This window comes from Lissotriton helveticus, chromosome 10 (genome assembly GCF_964261635.1).
Source record: "Lissotriton helveticus chromosome 10, aLisHel1.1, whole genome shotgun sequence".
In the NCBI taxonomy this organism is placed as follows: domain Eukaryota; kingdom Metazoa; phylum Chordata; class Amphibia; order Caudata; family Salamandridae; genus Lissotriton; species Lissotriton helveticus.
This window is the reverse complement of record NC_136071.1, coordinates 1,107,688,491-1,107,706,092: the sequence shown is the minus strand read 5'-3', so window position 1 is coordinate 1,107,706,092 and position 17,602 is coordinate 1,107,688,491. Positions and strand designations below refer to the sequence as shown.

General features: G+C 43.8%; 1 long non-coding RNA gene across 1 annotated transcript in view; it reads right to left on the bottom strand.

The window, feature by feature from the left end:
* Positions 1–10,512: 10,512 nt before the first annotated feature.
* The window catches only part of LOC144785634 (uncharacterized), a 41,080-nt gene continuing 33,990 nt past the window's right edge, over positions 10,513–17,602 (bottom strand). Inside the window, exons 3-4 of the long non-coding RNA XR_013602000.1 lie at positions 15,100–15,185; positions 10,513–12,236 (exon numbers count right to left, since the gene is read on the bottom strand). This is a non-coding gene — a long non-coding RNA (uncharacterized LOC144785634). The remainder of the gene's footprint in view (positions 12,237–15,099; positions 15,186–17,602) is intronic.

The window sequence follows — 17,602 nt, the reverse complement described above, 5'->3', positions numbered from 1 at the left end:
AGGCCTTCCACGGGCGTCACTGCGTGTTGTGAGTTTGAATGTGCGGGGGATGCTTGATAAAATAAAGAGAGGTGCAGTCTTGCGGCTAGGGAGGAGGGAGAAGGCGGACGTGCTATTCTTACAAGAGACACACCTCCTAGGGACCAAAACCCTTAGCTTGCAACGGTATGGGTACCAACAGGTATTTCATGCTGGCTTCGTGAAGGGGTCGCGGGGGTCGCAGTCCTAATCCATCGCAGATTGACCTATGTACATGAGACACAATGGGTTGATAGCCATGGCAGATTTGTTTTCATTAAGGGAATGGTGGGTGATGAACCCATGGTCTTTGGTAGTGTGTATGCCCCGACCCCGCTGCAAGACGCTCTTATAGAGAAACTGTTTGATGTGTGGGCTGAAATCCCGAATGTGATGGCGATAGTGGGTGGTGACTGGAATGATGTAATGAATGGGGATATGGATCGTTGTAGACCTGGAGGAGGCATAATAGCGGATACCACCACTAAATTGAGCAGCATGGTGCGGGGGATGGGCTGGATAGATGCCTGGAGATACCAACATACACATAGCCGTGAATACACTTAGGTCTCTGCGGTTCATAAGTCCTTTTCTAGACTTGACTATCTGTTTATTCCCCAGGCCTGGATAGGGAGGGTGGACTCCACGTCCATGCTCCCGCGAGGCCTGTCGGATCATTCCCCAATAACGATGGACTTGCCTTTAGATAGAAGGCGGCAGCCTTTTTTTGGTGGCGCCTATCCACTTGGCATCTGCAACAAGACAGTTATCAGTCGCATATGCGAGAGGCCATTGCTCAATATTGGGACAACAATGATAGGCCCGAAACCGATGACATGACCCTTTGGGAAGCTCTAAAGCCAGTGCTTCGTGGCGTGGATATTGCTTGGTGTGCCGCAGCCCGTAAGACCCGTAGGGGGGATATAGTGGAGGCGGTGAATCGGGTCCGGGTCCTGGAGGAGGAGGGCAGCAAGGGGGGAGATGCAGATGCCGTGGGGCAGCTGCTGCTGATGCAGCAGACATATACCTCTCTGCTGCTGGATGAGGCTCGCCAGATATGGTTGGCTACACAAAGCAGAATATACCAATGGGGAGACAAATCCAGCACGATGCTTTATAGGCTTTGTCAGGGTGCCTTCCAAGCGCAATCCCTACCAGGACTTTGTGATGAGGTGGGGGATCCAGTGTCGGCCCCGGCAGCTTTGGCTGCCAGCTTTGCGCAATACTACGCGGCCCAATACGCCCCTCGGGAGTCTATTCCGGCGGAAGATGTAGACAAATTCCTGGCGGACCTCCCGCCACGAGCGCTTTCAGATGACGGGCGTGCTCGGCTTGAGCTCCCGCTGTCGGCAGAGGAGCTGGATGCGGCACTCGGAGAACTAAACACTGGTAAAGCCCCCGGGCCCAATGGCTTCCCATGTGAATTTATAAAGACATTTCATCTCCAGTTGGGGGTACATTACAGGCGGGCACTGGAGGCAGCTAGGGAATGTGGTCGCCTTCCGGCGGACTGGCGGCACGTGGAAATCGTGGTCTTTTGTAAACCTGGGAGGCCTCCTGAACAGCATGAATCATATAGGCCGATATCGCTTCTAAATGTTGAAGCGAAAATTCTGGCGAAATCCCTGGCCAATCGTCTTCTCCCATACATCATTTACTTGGTCCACCCAGACCAGGCCGGGTTCATGCCCCACAGGGCGACGAGACACAATATCAGACGTGCGCAGATGGTGGTGGAGGCGGTTCGGGCTGCCAAGATTCCGGCGGCACTCCTCCTGGCCGACATTAATAGAGCATTTGACTCTCTGAGCTGGGTCTATCTTCGTGCGCTCCTGTCTCGCCTGAACCTTGGACCTCATTTCCTTTCATACCTGCAGCTGCTATACAGAGATCTGACGGCATCTGGGAGGGTGGCGGGAGTGGTGTCCAGCCCCTTCCCTATAGGCCGAGGCACCCGGCAGGGCTGCCCCCTTTCACCCTATTTATTCGCATTGGCAATGGAGCTGCTGCCGGCGTGGGTGAGAATGGACGCGCAGATGCGTGACGTTGAATGGGAAGTGGGACCGTCCGATAGAATCGCGCTCTACGCCGATGACGTCCTTTTCTTCCTCACAGACCTGAATAGATCGGGGCCCAGTGTCCTCGACATAATGCGGATATTCGGTGAGGTGTCTGGCCTGCACTTAAACCTACGGAAATCTACGCTGTGGGTGCTGGGAGAGCGCGGGGGTCTAGGACCCTGGGCGTCAACATTGCAAGAGGCGGCTGGAGGCGTTAAATACCTCGGAGTATTCCTGACTGATGTCCCTGGGGTCTCTTGGGCAGTGTTGCCTGTTTGGGATCGCGTACGTTCAGACATGAGAACATGGTCCAGAATGCCCCTGAACATATATGGCCGGTCGGCCATATTCAAGATGGTGGCTCTCCCGCGTCTCCTCTACCAGCTGCAAAATCATCCATATCCTATTCCACCACAGTGGTTCAGACAGGTGAACTCGGCGTTGAGCCAGTTCCTTTGGGCTGGTGGGGTGGCGAGAGTGGCGCTCCGCACTTGCTTCCTCTCCACTTATTGTGGGGGTTTGGCCACATCAGACATTTTGTCCTATTATCAGGCGTCTCATCTCTTAATACTAAAGGAATGGTGGTACGGGGACAGGGACGACCCGGACTATGCCCTCGAGAGATATATGATGGACCCAGACACGCAGCACACCATTTTGTACTCGGCGGCCATACGAAAGAGGCTCCCAGTGGTTACCCAAGTGGTTTTCCGGGTGTGGCGTGGAGCTCTACGCCGAATGGGGTGGTGGAACAAATTGACGAGGGAGACCCCATTGTGGCAGAATGGGCTACTTCCAGCACTGGCGTCCTTGCGGGGCTTCCGCGGCTGGGACGCGATCGGGATATCGGCGTTGGGCCATGTCGTGAAAGGCACGACCCTTAAATCGTTCCAAGCATTACGAGAGGAATATGATATGCCACGAACCCAGTTTTTCAAATACCTGCAGCTCCGACACGCTTTGTCCCCCTCCTTGGTCGGCCTGGACTCCTTGCCCGAATTTAGCCCCCTGGAAGCTAAGGTGTTCATGGGGGAATTAGAAAATAAGAAAATTTCCAATATATACCAGACACTAGTTACGCACTGTTCCTCTCCCCTAGACAAGTTACGATCCGTGTGGTAGGGAGACATAGGTGACTTGGAGGAGGAGGACTGGAGGGAAGCCCTAGAGGCCCCGAGGGGGGCGGCAATTGGGGTGCGCCTGCGCTTTATTCAGTTCAAGTACTTACATAGAGCCTACTATACTAGGGACCGGTTGTGGAGAGCTGGTCTGATTGCCTCCCCTGATTGCCTGCAGTGTGGTCGTGAGGTGGGCACCTTCATCCATACGGTGTGGACGTGTGATAAATTGGTGAGATTCTGGACTGGTGTGTGGGAGTGCCTGTCTGAGGTGCTGGGATGGGATCTCCCCCGCTCGCCGAGGCTGGGCCTCCTTCATGTTATGGAACAGGTGGGAGGAAATATCTACAAACGCCATCTGCTGCTCCTGGGCCTCACGGTAGCCAAAAGAGATATAGCCCGGGCTTGGAAGGACCCCAGGGCTCCTTTGGTAGGGGTGTGGAAGAGGGGTTTGGATTTTTGTATGGGGCTCGAGCGCCCGGTTTTTGAGGCCAGGGGCTGCCCCCGAAAACATTTTAAAATTTGGAAGAGATGGGCGGACTATAGAGGACTATGGCTGGAGCCACCAGCGCAACGAGATGATGATGCAGGACAATTGCTTATTGACCCTGGGTGAAACGGTACACACACTGAATATGTTTTTGCTATGCTTTTCCTTTTGGACCACGTAGACACTGTGCGGGGAGGGGGGTGGGTTCCAGGCGGGGGGACAAGGGGGAGGGAGATGGGGGGAGGGGAGTTCGGGGAGGGTCATCTATACCGAATGTTGATTGGACTGCTTGAAAGTGATGGTTACCTATCTGCACGCTGCTCCTCTGGGCTCCGGAGAGCAGTGCCCTCTTTGTAATCCTTCAACGTTACAAAAATAGTTAAGCATCTCTGGCAAAGACTCTCTGCGACATTCCTGAACCTTACATTAAACCAATCTTGTCGAAAAAGTCTAATCATAGCATCGCTGCCTATTTGTGTGTCTCCATGATACATTCAAGCCATGGGTGCAAGCATATAGCCAGGTAACACAGGTCTTCCATCTAGATAAACCCACACCCACGCTCTTCTCCGACAACCTATTTTCTCCCATTCTTCCTTTTCTTTTGTCTCTGCTTCATCTTGTAATTCCCTCACTTCTTCCCATGTTCCTACACCCCCAAGTAGCATAAGTTGGCAGCTGATTCCACATGCATCAATTTTCTTGTTTACTGCTATTTTGTATTTAGCACAATGTTGGGCAACTTGGTCAGCATAACGATTACCAGCTGTCATCTTATCATTTCCTGACTGGTGAGCCGCACACTTGACCACGGCCACTTCTTTTGGCAACTGAATTGCTTCAATTAATTCTTTTACGAAATTTCAGTTTTGAATAGGGGTTCCTGAAGAAGTCATGAAATCCCTTTGCATCTAGAGCTGATCAAAGTCATGCACAACCCCGCAACCATACTGACTGTCAGTGTAAATGGTTATGCTCCAATTTTTCCCAATTTTGCAAAGTTTAATTAAAGAAACCAATTTGGTTACTTGTGCAGACTTGATTCCTTGTAAATAGGATGCTTCAACTATTCCAGCCAATGTGCATATAGCATAAGCAGCACTTAATCCTCCTTCCTCATGGTGCATACACAAGCCATCTACAAATAGCTCATAGTCTGCATTCTTTAATGGTTCTGTATGTCTGGATGAGGCTTGGTACTTAATTCAGTGAGGTTGAGACATTCATGATCAACTTCATCTTTTACCTCTTCAAAACATGGGTCCGGCAACAGAGTTGTGGGGTTTAAGATAGTACATCTGACTATCGTTACATTCTCAGCCCCTAATATGACTTGCTCATATATAGTCAGCCGACCAGGAGTAAGGTACTGAGTTTGAGTTCTTGTCAACAGAATTACGACAGCATGTGGGACATACACCGTTACAGGGTGTCCCATTACAATGGATTCACTTTGTTCCAGACTCATGCATGTTGCAGCTACAGCTTTCAGACACCTTGGCAATGCGGATGCCACTGGGTCCAATGTAGAGGAAAAATATGCCACCGGACGTTGTATTAGGCCATGTCTCTGTGTTAGGACGGAGAGTGCACAATTATCTCTCTCATCACAAAATAATGCAAACTCCTTTGAATAATCTGGCATACCTAGAGCAGGTGCTTCCCACAGACAATTTCGTAGTTTTACAAAAGCTGTTATGCTGTCATCATCCCACTCTATTGGATCCTTTGCTCGTTTCTTGGTCATTTGTATTAGAGGTTTTGCTAATACTGCAAATCCCACAATCCACTGCCTGCTATATCCTACGACTCCAAGAAACATTCTTATTTCTTTCTGGGTCTGTGGTAATTGCATATGTCTTATTATTTTTATTCTTTCTGAGGTGACTCTTCTGACTCCTCTTCCTATTTGGTGTCCCAAATATTTAACTGAAGTTGTGCAAAATTGTAATTTCTCTGGAGACACTTTATGTCCACTTTCAGCCAGGTGATTCAATAATGCAATTGAATCAATAACACAATCACTTCGAGTTTTTGACGCGACTAGTAAGTCGTCAATGTATTGCACCAAAACTGATTGGGCAACACTAGCGATTCAAGACATTTATTCAAAATTTGATAAAAAAATCGAAGGACTTTCAGTGTACTTTTGTGGAACACGATTCCAAACATAAACATGCTCATCAAATTTGAACGAAAATAAAAATTGGCTATCTTGATGCAATGGAATGGAGAAAAAGGCATGGCATAAATCCATTACAGTGAACCATCCAGCATTCCACGGTATCTGATATAAAATCACTGCTGGATTTGGCACTATTGGACAACAGGGTATGACAATTTTGTTAATTTTCCTCAAGTCTTGGACCACCCTATATTTTCCATTGGGTTTCTTCATGCCAATTATAGGCGAATTACAATCGTTCAATCTTCTGCAACACCAGCTTTCATTTCCGGGCTCATTTTGTACTGTCGAGTATTTGGATAAACTGCACCTTCTTTTACATTTACATTTACTGGGTCTACATTTGCCATTAATCCTACTTCTTTTCTGGTGAAATGCCACACATCAGGATTTACTGTTGTTCAGACCTCATCATTTGGTGTCATCATGGAAAACATGTCATTCGCTTCTATTCCCTGTTTAGCTAACATGAATTTTGTATACTCCATCTTCATCAGGAATTTGAATTGCAACACAATCTGGTGTGCAAAATATTGTGCAGTTCATTTCACACAATAAATCCCTTCCTAGTAAGTTTACGGGACTCGAGTCACACACAACAAACTTGTGCATTTCTCTAAAGTTACCAATACATACCTCCATTGGTTCAGTAATTGGGGTCCTAATTTGTTTATTAGAAACACCCACTACTTGGATCGCTTCTCCCGAGAGGGGTAGGTTTGGGATGTCTGCTGTTCTCACAGTAGAAGGGGTAGCACCAGTATCCAATAAGAAGGTGATGTCATTTCCTTCAACCTTACCATCTATATATGGATCTGACTGATCTACCGGCAAGGATGCGCCAAGTTCTCCTTCCTATTCCTCCACTCCCAGGCACCGTCATTGTAGTTCTGCCTCAAAGAATTAATTCTGCAAAAGAAACTGTGGTGTTACAGAATTTTTCTTACCACTTCCCTTCCGGAATCTGGTGTCCACACTATACTTGGCTTGACTCATAAAATCTAGCATAGGGGCAGGTGGCAATTGACTCTGTACAACCTGCTGCAGTTGCCTCATTAACACCTCATTCTGCGTCTGTGGATTTAAATTTTGATTTTGGACATTATTATTCTGTATAAGTTTACACTCGTTTTTCCAATGCCCCAATTTTCCGCACCCATGACAGGGAAACCTTTTCTTAGCCTCTTCTTTGCTCGTCCTCTGTCTTAGTTTGCCCCCACTATTTTCACCTTGACCATGCCCCTTTCCTGGGTTTTCTGCCTGATTACTTTACTGAAGTTCTTGCTGCACTGCTATTTTAACTTGGGCCCACGTTACCTTTTCTTCTGAATTCTTTCGTCTATTGTCGATCTCATCCCCACAGTACTTTGCATACTTAAGGTTTTAATCTATGGGCTTCGCTTGCCAGCATAACGTGCTGTTTAATCATTTGTGATATCTCTAACCTTAACCCAGACAAAAAACGATAGACAAAATGAGTCATGTCCTTATTTTCAATGTTTTCAAACCCACTGTACTGTTTGAACACCTGTAAGAGACATTCATAATATGCATGTACCCACTCATCTTTTTCTTGGGTTGTTCTGTCTATTTTTAGCCAATCGGTTTCTTTTGGGGGAATTTTCCTTTTCAGGAAAGTGATTACTTGCTGATATTTTTTCATTACATCTTCTTACGGGTCTCCTGTCTTTGCATCTCTTGGGTACTCATCATTAGGCCAATCTACTTTAATTTTACATTCTGCCCATAAATAAGCAGGAACAACTATGTCAAATAAACCATCTAAATCCTTCAACAAAACTTTCAAGACTTTCACAAACCTTTCAACTTGACTGTACCATTCTACTGTTTTTTCTCTAAGCTTTGGAAAATCATTTGTAAATGATAAAATATCTTGTCGGGTCCATGGAACATGTACATAACCTCCTCCCGGAACTTCTCTCATTGGACACAACTTTTCAACCTTTTCTGTTTCTTTCATTAAATACGCAGATGTCATTCGATATGCCTGCGCTTCTTCCTTTTTCTTTGTCCATCTAGTTTTCTCTCTATCCAAATCTCCCCATTTTTGCAACAATGTCAATAATTCTTTTATCTGTAATTTTCTTCCTGACACTTTTTTGTTTTCTAAATCTTTGTCAGAAAATTCTGCCCTATATGGTTTCTGCAATACTTTAGATTTACTTATGTCAATTCCCATTTCTGAAGCCAAATTCATTAATTTTTTATGAAACATTTTCGTTTTTGGAGTGATGCTTCTGCATATGAATAACAATTCTTCTTCACTGAAAGTATTTAATCTTTCTATCCCTACATTTCCAACTATCATTTCTTCCAATTCTACTCGTAATTTAAATATATCCAATAACTTTGGTTGTGTTATGGCTTTTCTATTTCCCGTATCCATCTTTCTATTTCTTCTGGGGTTACTACAGTGGCACTTTTCGTCCCGGTTGAAGTTTCAATCTGTACCTCTTTTGTGCATCCAGGTGTCATTTTTCTGAACGTATCATTTATTGGGTCTCTTAATGGCAAATCAGTTAAAGAAATTATTGACACGCACTCACTTGCCTGATTGTCAATTATTATATTTTCTTTTCTAGGTTGTATGATCGGTGTGGTCAGGACATATGTTTTAGGACAGTTTTGCTTATCCACATATAAGGGGACAACAGGACCTATAGTCACTGGTATCGATATTGCTTCAGGACTTGTATTCAACCAGGTTATTTTCTGAATCAACTCACTTCTATTTTTATTTGTCGCTTCTCTTTCCTTCTCTTGAAGTAACTTTTCTATTGTAATCTCATGTACAACCTGTGGAACCAAGGATGTTTTCAGAAGCGGGGCACTAGGGGTAATTCTATTTAATTCTTCCTGATAAGGTGGTAGATTTTTCATTAAAATATCTTCAAAATAATCATCTTCTGGGTCTCAACTACCAGTTACTAAATGTTTTGTTTTCTCGGTACATTTGCTTCCTTTTGTTTCTTCGGTGGTCGGTACAGGATATAATCCTTCCACTATCATAGCTTGTCTCCATTGTTTCATCTGACTTTCTCGAGGAAACCTAGGATAAAATCTACTCATGTTACTGTTACTTCATGATCTGTCTCGCTCAAAGGCCTCAGTCTCCCATTCTTCTAAGGCTTCGTACTGGGTTAATTTAGGTCTTGGTTCTAACTCATTCATGCGAGTTCCCAAATTGTGTAAAATTCTCCCATTAAATCTTCCGTACTCAGGGAATGCTAATACTCCATCACCTTTTGTGTTTTCTATCCAATTTTCTAACCATACACAAGTGCGGTAGCCTCTTTCTATCATCATGTATGATGCAGGTGTTTTTGGGGGAGGGATAATAATTCCTTCTCTAGTTTTAATGGGTTTATCCTTCTTAAAATAAGTCTTAATTTTCTGTTTAAATGAAATTTTTCTTTTTTCTTCGTACATTTTACGTGGATTCCTTCTAATATATTGCTCGTGGGCAAATCCTATAAATCTTGTGTCCGGACGAGTACCTATTATAGTTGGATCGTGTCTCCACATACAAAACCCACTGCCTATTACCACAGAAACTTCTATTTTGGCGATTACTTATTTGTTTAGTTCTACTTTAATGCTTCTCCAATACCAGCGCGTCTTTTATTCTGATGACCAATCAACATTTGGTTTACTGCTTTATTTTAACCAATGCTTGCGCAGCCTTTCTACGACATAAGATTCGCTCCTCCTGACTCACCCCACCTTTACAAATTCACTTTGACTACACACCTGCTGTGTTCCAGCGCGGCTCTTAGTGACGTCAGTGCAGCACCCGCAACTGACCCCTCCTTTGCAAGGTAATTCAAAATTCAATTTCTTTCAATTTTACTTACACGTTTCATTAATTAACAATGTAGAAACATTTGCTACTGTGCCTGATTTACAAATTTTTTTAAGAAAAGTTGATTTCTTCCACTGCGAGTAAAACTTTTCCGTTTACCCCTCCCACACTACGAGTATAACCTCTTCCATTTACTCTTCACTCAAGCATCAAAGAACCTATTACTCCTTCAGTATTACCCTTTCTGGGTGATATAAGACCAAAGTTTCACCAGCGAACTCCTTTACTACCAATCACTCTCACTTTTGTACAAGAAAGTAATCCCTAACCAGTGCTTCAAGTTCTACCTAACTTTCTACACTTTCTTCACCAAGGCCAGTAACCTCACTGCAATGTGGCTTCCATTTACCACCCGCTATTCAACATCCCCGGGGAATTCTGGACACCATAAAACAATACATACGGGTTTTGGTTAATACATAAATCAATATTCCAATACACAACTAACTATCTATCTTAACTAAAACCTAACCATAGCTCTGCTACCAAGAAATACTGATGCAGCGAGATTACCAGCTTGGATTTATTCTAAAACACCATATTCACCTGGGCCCATAAACATTCATACAATAAGCTGGCAATCATGCGCTGGTGACCAGGACTTGATTTACCTTGAAATGTATTTTTACCTGTACACCAATTCTTATCAAACCTTAACACCTTAGCTCTTAATTTCCTCTGGTCGATAGATCAGGTTGTTAGCATAATAGGTATAAATTACATTTACCTTTATTTCTTTGAATGACCACAGACTCTGGAGAATTTTAAAACCTTTATCTATGCAATACTTTTGTGAGTCAAATACCAGTACATGTCAAACACCAACTTTAAAGAGTAAATGATCAAAGAAAATCATAAAGACTTAGTAAGATCTCATGACGTTGGTACCTGGGAAGGGTGGAAAAGGAAACGGTACAAAGACATACCACACAGAATTATATTTACCTAGAATGGTGTGAGGACCAAGCCCTGGCCAAGGAGCTGGAAAAGGGACTCCCGAGTAGTCAGGAGCCAGGACAGGACAGATTCAGGACAGGACAGGTAACCTCTTCATAGTGCAACGCCAGCGGTACACCAATCTCTGGTGCTACTCTCCTCGATTCTTCTCTCTCTCAGTCTATCCTTTCTCGATTCTTCTGTCAGAGTGCTCGAGCAGCATCTCTGACCTCCCTGGCTTCCACCTTCTTCTGCAGCAATGATGTTATGTTATGTTATGTTATGGTTTTTTTGTAAAGCGCACGTACGCCCGTGGGCTTCATGGCGCTGTTGAAGTAGGAACCTAACACAACAACTTACTGAAAATAAGCCTGTCTGAACAGCCAAGTTTTATAAGAACGTCTAAAAGTTAGAAAGTCTGGGCTGAGCCGAAGGGAAAGTGGTAGGGAGTTCCATAGGACAGCAGCTAAGTAATGGAAACAGCTGCCGCCCTGACGCTTTCTCCTGTAAGAGGGAACAACCAGCAAGTCTTTATTGATGGATCTAAGATTGCGAGTGGGCTTGTATTTGGAGACCAACTGATTGATGAACTGAGGCCCTATGTTTTGTAGGCTCTTGTATATGATACAGCCGGACTTAAACATGATTCTTTGAGATACAGGCAGCCAGTGTAATTGTTCTAGGCGAGGCCTGATGGAACACCGCCTAGGTTGTTTAAGAACAAGTCTGGCTGCCTGGTTCTGTACTAGTTGGAGTCTTTTTAAAAGGCCAGATGGAAGGCCCAGGTACAGACTATTAGAAAAGTCCAGCCTGGAGAGTACCAGTGCGATGGTGACCTGGATAAGAGCTGAGTATGTCAGAAATTGTGCAATCTTTTTTATTTTCCTAATCTGGTAAAACTAGCAGAAACAACTGCTCCGACTTGAGCTTTTAATGAAAGATCCGATGCAAGTGTAACACCCAAGCTCTTTACTGAAGAAGCAGAGACTGGGGCAGGACCAAGGCTCAAAGGCCAATAATGAGGGCCCCAGCTGATACTGCTGTCCCCGGGAAGAATTAACTCGGTTTTACCCGGGTTGAGCTTGAGGTGGGGTCGGTGACAGGTCTGTGACAAGTCTGACAAACTTACTGATTGAGCCTACCTTAGTTATACTATTCTCAGTGTATTTACCACCCCCCAATGTTTCAATATTCGTGAATCCCCTACTGGTGATTGGGCAATAGGATGGGAAGAGATCATCACACCATACTAATGTAATATAATTTTCTTAGGTTCATTGTTCTATGTTTCCTCCCCTTAATTTTACTTTCCCATTCTTTATTTTTCCCACCCATATGTCACATTAGGAATAATACATTGGATGCAAATTTTGTCTTTTTCTCCTTCCCTCTCTGGGTCAAGACGTGCTTTTCCCAGGCGCGTCTTCTGGTCAACTGTACTTGGCAGAGTTTCAATGTCACCTCTCGAGGTTTGACAGTGTCCAACGTGCTTGCGCACAACCCAGCAAGCTGGAGATTTCAGTCACCCTCCAGGCCCAAATACGAACTAATAACAAAGTCAAAGAAAAACATATTAGAATACGAACAAAAAATGAATGCACTGTATACCACTTATTCCTAATCTAATTCCCTTAATTTATTTTAACTATTGCATTAGCAGTTTAATAAAAAAGCGAGTTTTAGTCTGATCATAGGCATGTGCATTATCATATGATATTCAAAGCGGCCATATTTAATACTACTGCGCAGCCGCAAAGATTTCCCACCAAAGCGAAAGACGTCAAACGCATGCGCAGAAGATTCCTGCGTTTTTGGCAGCCATATTAGACACTCGAGTTACTTGTTAGTAAAGCACATTTATAAGCTTCCCCTAGATAAAGTAAATGTTGTGTAATGCAATTATTAGTATTTATAAAACATGTTGGTTACATTATTACTGATTATTCGAGAGGATTAAATCCGAGCAAGTTTCTTACATACGAAACCTTGCTCCATCACTAGTAGCTATATAACGGTGAAAAGCAGTGTACGGATTTTGATGATAATTATTTTGTAGCTTTAGCTCTTGGATTTGTGTGAATGATAGCTATTGCGTTCTTGGTTTTATTCTTTGAATTTTGTTTCCGGCAAGTGTGTAAGTTGTTATATGTATGGTATAAAGTGGAGAGAGGCATAGATTAGATTACTGAATTGTTGAACTTGTCCACTAAGGTGAGTTGACTGTGAGGTATTATGAGTCACACCAAAATATGAACATCACATTTCTATTGTGTGAGTGCACTAATCGAGCTTAGTGACAGTTCCTTCCTTAGAGCACAGGAGTAAATGAAATGGGTATGACAACTCCCGCAGGTTGAGAGTCTACTGTTGTGTGAGAATTGGTAGTCTTCTCGCTGTTATTAAGATTTCTGTCTAGGCGAAGCAGATAAATGAAGAACTGTAGTGAAAAGTGGTTCAGGAAATCCTTGAAGCATTTGGGTGTTGTGTTATTTTGGTGCTGTGCTGGGATTGGCTGGCAAATGCTTTAGCTGGCTGTTATAGAGTGACCTTTGACAGAAACATGGTATGGGTGGGCAAGTTGTGAACACGACAGTACAGAGACATGTGAGATTGGAACGGAGAGTGATTAAGAATGTTTCAGCATTGGAAATCCCTTTTTGAAAAAAGAAAAAGACATGAATAAGGAAGAGAAATTCCCTCCCAAGAGCACACCAGCTAGGGAAATGGTGGAAAAGAAAGGGCTGCATACATGCTTGTGGCTTAGCCAATAGCATGAATATACATCCAAAAATGAAGAGCTATGGTTCCCACTGAACAGAACTTTCCATATTCCTAGAAAAGAAAACTTGAGACAGAGTATGTCCGATTTTAAATCTTTGGGAGCAGGTGGCAAACGAAAAGAAAAGGAAGGAGTTTGCATTAAAAATCCGTAATAGGGCTTACTCATGGATAAACGCACAGGATGATATGAGAGAGAAAAAGCGGAGGGGAGAATCTTTTGAGATTATTGGATCTTACCCTTAGAGACAGCAAAGAAGAACCCTGGGGGGGAAGGAAAATCCAAAACCAAGTTAAAATCAGAAACTGAGGAGGAGGAGGACGAAGCCTTCATATACAAGCTCCTCAGCCTAAGACCTCCCCTATATAAAGCAACAGCCAAACCAAGCACTACAGCTCCAACATCAATTGAGACTAGGGTAGACACCAAAGCCCCTACAGAAGGTCATGCATCCCAAAGTTATACAGAAACTATTCTTTCACCCCCCTGCCCAGTCCTCAAGAATCACACCACTTTCATCCAGTGCCTCAAAAACGTCCCCTGCCAAAACAGATGCTAGCACTCCCCCAATTGAGACCCTTCCATGTCTTCCCCAGTGTCCGGTATAATAGCATTACCCCCTCCACAAGGAGAGGTTTCGACGGGTTCCATGGCGAAAGGCCAAATGATTATCGCAAACCCTACCAGTCGGCCCCTCAAGTATAAAACATACTCCACAGATACTAAATGTCACTCAGTTGCAAGCTCAGTTTGACTAAATCGTTAAGGGAAAAGTAAGGATGGATTTCTTAGGACATTACAATGAGAGCAAATTGCTCTACATGAGCAAAGAAGCAGCAAGAGTATTGCGAGAGGGTCATCCAAGAAGGGAGAAGGTGGCAAATGATTGTGCAGTCGATTTGACACAGAGAAAGAAGTTGCAGAAGAATATTAGGATGATGATGGGTGAGAAGGAACTGAAGTTAATAAAGCTGAGTGGATTGAGAACTCGTGTAAGAAAGTTAACTGGGAACATTCGCGTTTGGAGCGAGACTGAGAAGTTCAGAGAATTGTAGTCCAAGAAGGAAAGGGTGAAGGTTAAATGAAAGAAGGAACCTGCCAAGGAAGGTGATGGGGAAGCTGCAGGAGAAGCAGTGAGGGAATAGCCTCTGAAGGAAGTACAGGGAGGAGCATATGTACATGTCCTGTGGTCCGGGACAGATGTAGTCCATTTTACGAATTGTCTTTCAAAGTTAAAGGAAAATCCTGATAAGTGCTATACACAAATGGATCAGTTGGTGACCATTTCAAAGGTCCTGTGGGAGAATGTGGATGGGTTGTTTGAAGTGGCGGTCCCAAAGGATCTATGGGGAAAATGAAAGAGAGCAGTGGTATGGCTACTGACCCAGGAGCCCCCTATTGTAGCTGAAATAAACGCAGCTTTCCCCTTGGTAAAGACCAAATTTGAGGGAGATATAAAACACTTGAAAACTAACACTCCCCAAAGGGAAATAAATTGCCTCAAGATTTTCCAAACCTCTCAAGAACCCAAAGAGTTAGTGCATACATATTTTGAGAGGTTAATTCAGGTGTACAGGGAACATAGATGAATGAATGACCCACTTGGAGATAACATTGGCAGGTTCCTTACCGCCTTTGTGCAAGTACTACGGTCCACAATCAGCTCCAAATTGTCCAAGGTGATCTTTGTTGACAGAGTAAACCCTTCACGAGATCCTGCAGTATACAAAATATTGCAGCAACATGTTAGAAGCTAAGCGAAAGGGGTTAAAGGAAAAGTACATGATAGCCCAGACCCAATTAGCACAAAATGTGGGAATGAAGGGATTAAATGTACCCCTTCATGAAACCAAAATAAACCCAAGTATTTTGACGAGCATGGAAGTAGTTCTTTATGGAAACCATGGAGTAAGTGCTCAGGGAGAAGCAAGAGGTTGCATTTGCAACAAGATCTGGCATTGGAAGTGGGAGTGTCGCTACAATCTTGACCATGATCGATGCTCAAGCTGCAAATTTCATGGTGCACAGAGAGCTTCTTTCGATGCCCAGACTTCCCTTGCCAACTCCAAATATTCCAAAATCAGGTATGCCGCTGGACTTATACAATCGTAGGGGGGAAGTCAACATTTCCAACCGAGCCATAGGGTTTCTCATAATCCATTGGTGTCTCAGAATGGTCCCATTTCCTCTGGTGGTGGAGAGTTCCACAGACCTTGATCAGGCCCAATGATGCTGCCTGAGGGGCGGGTAGGAGTGTGCTTGGCATAGTCCTAGATGTGGACCAGAGTGGACCATACATAGAGAGGTCACAGGACATCCTGTACCTTTTCTTATAGACAGAGAAGTATTAAATGTATTGCCACAGGTTCTTGCCTCATCAGTCGTGATGTAACTTGCAGAGACAATATGGACCCAAGTCCATCACACCGACCAAGCCTACCAGTGAAATACCACTCACAGCTAGAAGGTCAAATCACAAGGAAAATGGATCTTGATGGTGGTGCTATCGAAGTGACTTCCATGTTGTCGGCCTGTGAATGGGCATTATAGATAGGAGCAACAAGGTTAGGATCTAATTTCTCCAGCTTCTATATTGCTTTCCTATTACCGTGCTAACCCTCTCATGAGTTCTCTGGGTACCTGTGAGTCAACCTGTGTCTGCCTTGCATCAGGAAGTTGAATAGTAGGCCGTCGGAAGCAACCTTTACAACGCAGTCATTACATCGCACTACCTTTACATAGCAGTCATTCCATCGCAACATCCTTTACATCGCATGTCATTACAACGCAGCCATTACATTGCATGTCACTACAATGCATGTCATTACAATGCATGTCACTACAACGCAGGTATTACATCGTAAGTCATTACAATGCATACCATTACAATGCATAGTACCCTTACACTATCTGACACTTACCCTACTGTTGCACTCACTGGAGTTAGAATATTAATTTTACCCCTACACTATCCAACACATACCCTACTGTTGCACTCATTGGAGTTAGAATAGTAATTTTTACCCCTGCACTATCCAACACTCCCCCTACTATTGCACTCACTGGAGTTAGAATAGTAATTATTACCCCTATACTATCCAACACTTACCTTAAATGCAATGTAATGGTATGCATTGTAATGGTATGCATTGTAAAGGTATAATGCGATGATGTAAAGGAATGCGTTGTAAAGGTAGTTTCTGAAAATGCGATGTAATGGCATGCTATGTTAAAGAATGCGTTGTAAAGGATGTTGCAATGTAAAAACTGCGTTGTAAAGGCATGCATTGTAAATGTATGCGTTGTAACATCAGACATTTGTAGGACGTAGTAGGAGACTGGTTTTCTTTATTGCACTGCCAAGGAATTCCAGAATCAACCTAAAAGAGTTATCAATCCTCTTCTTGACCAATCACTTTTATCATTGTTACAAAATATACTCTGAACACAAGTTTCTACATATATATTGTTACTTTGCGTATGATTTTACCTTCCTTTTATGAGAAGAAAAAAATGTTGCTTCACATTTAAACTCTCTCTCTCTCTCTCTCTCTTAAGTTCTTGTTAATTTATTTCACTGCCCTGTCTGGTATTGAAGGTTGGTCTGTACCTTAATAAGCTGTCTGTCAAGTTACTGTTTATTCTTGTGTTGCAGGTACCTGATGCTGTGACTGAGGCTCTGTGGTGCGGGCAGAGACCAGTGTGTCGAAAGAAGACAAGAGTCCTCCAATTCTGCTAATGTGCTTGTGAAGCAGGCAGGGAACAGCCTTTCCAAGCAAGTAAGTGATACTTAGCGCGGATGCTGCATTCTTCTTGTGGTTGTTGGCTTGTCTGATGTTGATGCCGGCAGGGAAAAGCCTTCTCTTGAATACTCGAGGTAAAGCAAGGCCTCCAAGCTTGGGCTTGACTTAAATATCCAAACCACTCAAGATGGCTGCCAAGATTTTCCAAGATCTTGCGATAGAGCGGCAAACCTCTGTATGCAGAGCACGTGGCTAATAACTACATACAGACTCGGGGCTGAGACTTCTGGAAGTAACATTGCATACAAGACTCGGGGCTGAGAAAAAACATTCAGGCATACAACTGTGCGCACAAGACTGGGAGGATTGAGATATTGTAGATTAAGATAT